Genomic DNA, 3,978 nt, shown 5'->3' with positions numbered 1-3,978 from the left:
ACACAATCCAAAACAGAGACAAGTACACACTGGCAGGGAGGTAGTTGCTTGCAGTGCACAAGTCCTGCAGTTCCTTCTGAGTCAGGGCCTCAGTGCCTTGAATAATGGAGCTCAGAAAGCAATCCTCAATGCACAGCTCAAGTCGCAAGACGCAGGAAGAGCTCTCCATCTTCCTTCTGCGAGAAATTTGGGCAAAAGGAAGGTTGGAGGGGAAGAAAAGAGGGGGCACCTGGAGTTGAACCAGGGACCTCTTGATCTGCAGTCAAATGCTCTACCACTGAGCTATACCCCCTCCATGCACCCCTCTCACACAGAGGTTTTAAAAACATTTCTTTGAGAGAGACAAGTTTTATGTCCTCTAGTCAGATTCCATTATTGACAGCCCTCTCTGCCTCTTCCTGTGCCGGCCAAGGTCTGCACAGACAATTACTGAACACAATCCAGAACAGAGACGAGTACACACTGGCAGCAACTGGTTACTCACATAGTGCACATCCCCTGCGGTTTCCTTAGAGGTAAGAGCTCAGTACCTTCCATGCTGAGTCTCCACAACCAACCTTCCCTGCACAGCACAAGCTCACAAGACCCAGGAAGAGCTCTCCATCTTCTGCAGGACATTTTGGCAAAAGGAAGGCTGAAGGGGAAGAAAATAGGGGGCACCTGGAGTTGAACCAGGGACCTCTTGATCTGCAGTCAAATGCTCTACCACTGAGCTATACCCCCTCTGCACATACCTGTCACAAGGAGATTTTAAAAGCATTCATGTAGAGAAACAAGTTTTTATGTCCTCTGGTCAGATTCCTTTATTAACAGCTCCCTCTGCCTCTTCATGGGCCGGCCAAGGGCTGCACAGAGAATTACTGCACACAATCCAAAACAGAGACAAGTACAGACAGGCAGCAAAGAAGTTACTCGCACAGTGTACAACCCCTGCAGTTCCTTCAGAGTCAGGGCCTCAGGGCCTTCAATAGTGGAGCTCAGAAATCAATCCTCAATGCACAGCTCAAGTCACAAGACCCAGGAAGAACTCTCCATCTTCCTTCTGCAAGACCCTTTGGCAAAAAGAAGGCTGAAGGGGAAGAAAAAGAGGGGGCACCTGGAGTTGAACCAGGGACCTCTTGATCTGCAGTCAAATGCTCTACCACTGAGCTATACCCCCTTCATGCACACCTCTTACGTCACCAACAAAAATCATTTACAGGACATTCTACCCCAATCGCTGACCTCTCTGTTCCACAGCAAGCAAATTCTGTGGCAGAAATTGCAAGAATGAAACGCAACAGCGGCCCAGACATTGCATCCCTGCACTCCAACACAGGCACTGTCCCCTTTCTTCACTTACCGGGTGACCTTGGCCCGCTTCCTCTCTGTCCCTCTCCGCTTCCTCTCCCAGTTGCAGCCTGGTGAGCAGACTGTAACTTGACACAGCAGCCGCCTCAGAGACTCTGACATCTTCCCTGCGCTTTCTGGCTCTGACTGTAACTGTGAAAATAATTAACAGGAGAGGAAGCTGAGCTGATCTTGCCAGTCAGCCCTCCTGCAAGACACCCGCCATAATCCCAAGAAAAAGTAGAGTTGTGAGGGGGCACCCAGAGTTGAACTGGGGACCTCTTGATCTGCAGTCAAATGCTCTACCACTGAGCTATACCCCCTCTCCCATGCACCTGCCCAGCACAAATCTCACTCCTCTTTACCAATAACCACAGCAAACGGCCACAACTTTGTCCCAGGACAAAAAGCAGCTCCTCGGGAAGTAGTCCTCTCTTTCTTTGCAACATCCCCCTGGTACTCCTCTTCTCTTGTGGGAATCGGCTTCTTCACCTCTCCCCAGCACCTGATCAAACAGAGGATGGAGCCTGCTGACTGTTTACAGGAAAAGCATTGAAATAAAGAGCTCCAAAGCCACCTTTTTCTGGACCAAAAGAAGGAAAAGGGAGGGGGCACCCGGATTTGAACCGGGGACCTCTTGATCTGCAGTCAAATGCTCTACCCCTGAGCTATACCCCCACCTGGGCACCACTGCCCGGCACGGCTCCTGCTGCCCACTGACCCGCCGGCTCTGCCACATTCCTCTGCCCGTGCTCACCGCACCTGCAGCGCTGCCTCTCACACACCACAGACCTCTCATTACCCCTCCTTTTACCCTGAACCCACCACGGCTCTCACCACGCCTACAACCTGCCTCCTGCCGCCAAGCCAATGATTTCCCACTTGTCTTTCTCTAAAACATCCAACCGTGGACAACAAAGAACACTTCAAAACACTGACTTCAAAACACGGCTGAAGGCACTCAGCTGCGCCTCTCTTTGCTCTCAGGGTGTGCCCTGCCATTACAGACCACACCGGCCTCACAGACAAATCACCTACACAACACCCCCCACCCTGCCCACGGCCTCTCTGCCTTCACTGACTGCCTGCCCAAAGGCAGGGCATACCCAAAAAGAAACACCCAAAGCGTTTCGTCCAACTATCGTGCCATGCCCTGCCTCAGGATAAAGCCTCCTTAAACTAAAAGTCCAGCACAGGCTGTTAAAGTAGATCAAAGGGGAACACCTTTATTTTAGTGGTGGTTCCTTACTCATAAGCAGGTCTCTGCCTCTCTCTACAGGCCTGAGGAACAGCTCCGTCAGCACCAGCGCGCTGCAACGATGGCCACCGCTCACAAAGAAAGAGATCAACTTCAGGCGCAGGGTTGGAGTGCTGCGGTGAGAGCCGCAGGGCCCGTTGTACCCTCCCGAGGGTTCCAGCTCTGCTGCGAGGAAGCCACGACCGCTCCGTGGAACAGCCTGTGGAGAAGAGAGTTCCCCTCAGTCCATGTAAGTCCTTTTCCAAGTTTCCCTTCCCCAGCTGCTGCCAGTGCACAGCTCCCCATATTCCAGTGGGAATGTCTGAGAACCTGCTGGTTAGGCCAAACAGCTGCTTAAAACCATCCGGATTCGTGTTTATGTGACTGATTCTCAGGCAAAGCATTTGACTCCAGACAACCCCATCTGACAAGCTGTGAGAACGACATGTACCTGCAGCTCCCAGATCATGCAGGAGCTGGAGGAAAAGGGCATATTTTTGAGGAGAGGCAGATTTTTGCAACTTGTTGCAACCTGTTGCATTCTAAAGCCATTTGGAACAGGGCTGTACAGAGAAATAAGCCTGAAAGTGGGTTCGTTATTACTGGAGTGCCCAGCAGTGCAGATGCTGCTTCCCTACAAGCATCTTCAGCAGCAGAAAGGGAGGAATTAACGAAGACACAGAGACAGGAATTGTTAAAACTTGCAGGACAAATACACTTTACAATCCCTGCTACACACACACTCCGGCTTCTCTTATCCTATATCCTACGGCAAACATGAGCATTTTATTTTCCATCCCAGACCTCTAAAGCGCTGTGGCGTTCAAAGCACCAGCCCAGGAAGGCGAGAATCTTAAAACGCACATTTCCATACCAGTGGAAATGTTTTTGCATCAGAGACGTTAAACTCATAACCTCGGGCAAGAGAACTTGTTTTTTAACATGAAGTTATGTGTCACAGCTACAGAAAAACGAAGCTGACATTTAACTTAATGAAACAGGAAGAATTAAATTATAAGCCTCTTCTACATGTACGGCACCACGTGACCGACAGGCTAACGGCAGTTTACAGTCCGTTATTAGCCGAGCCCAGTTACAAAGCCCCAACCCAGTTTAAAGAAAGCTTCCGTGCGGGCAACCTCCTCCAGACAGAACAACGCAACAACGTTGGGCAGAGCCACACGCATCACGCCCGCCCCGGGGCACCGGGACCCCCGCAGCCCCTCACCGCTCGCTGCCGGTGCCCTCAGCTCCCGCTGTGCTTCTTTCATCTTCTTCCGCTCCTTCTCACGCTCCTGCACGGCTTTCCGCACCTTCGCCACGTTTGCAGGGCCGGGGGGCAGCTCTTCCTCCGGTGCTGCGGGATGGGGCAGATGCAGCCGGCACCGTTAACGAAGGACCACCTTCCCCCG

At 51.8% G+C, this 3,978-nt stretch overlaps 5 non-coding genes across 5 annotated transcripts; all 5 read right to left on the bottom strand.

Annotated features, from left to right (window-relative positions):
- Positions 1–220: 220 nt before the first annotated feature.
- Positions 221–292, bottom strand: TRNAC-GCA. Its single transcript has one exon. It is a non-coding gene; the product is annotated as a tRNA-Cys (tRNA).
- A 359-nt stretch (positions 293–651) lies between these two features.
- TRNAC-GCA lies at positions 652–723 on the bottom strand. Its single transcript has one exon. It is a non-coding gene; the product is annotated as a tRNA-Cys (tRNA).
- Positions 724–1,087: 364 nt separating this feature from the next.
- On the bottom strand, positions 1,088–1,159 carry TRNAC-GCA. The gene has a single exon. It is a non-coding gene; the product is annotated as a tRNA-Cys (tRNA).
- A 421-nt stretch (positions 1,160–1,580) lies between these two features.
- Positions 1,581–1,652, bottom strand: TRNAC-GCA. The gene has a single exon. It is a non-coding gene; the product is annotated as a tRNA-Cys (tRNA).
- A 283-nt stretch (positions 1,653–1,935) lies between these two features.
- TRNAC-GCA lies at positions 1,936–2,007 on the bottom strand. Its single transcript has one exon. It is a non-coding gene; the product is annotated as a tRNA-Cys (tRNA).
- Between the last annotated feature and the right edge of the window lie 1,971 nt (positions 2,008–3,978).

This window comes from Charadrius vociferus, unplaced genomic scaffold (genome assembly GCF_000708025.1).
Source record: "Charadrius vociferus isolate BGI_N301 unplaced genomic scaffold, ASM70802v2 scaffold816, whole genome shotgun sequence".
NCBI classification, from domain to species: domain Eukaryota; kingdom Metazoa; phylum Chordata; class Aves; order Charadriiformes; family Charadriidae; genus Charadrius; species Charadrius vociferus.
This window is presented reverse-complemented; position numbering and strand designations above follow the sequence as displayed.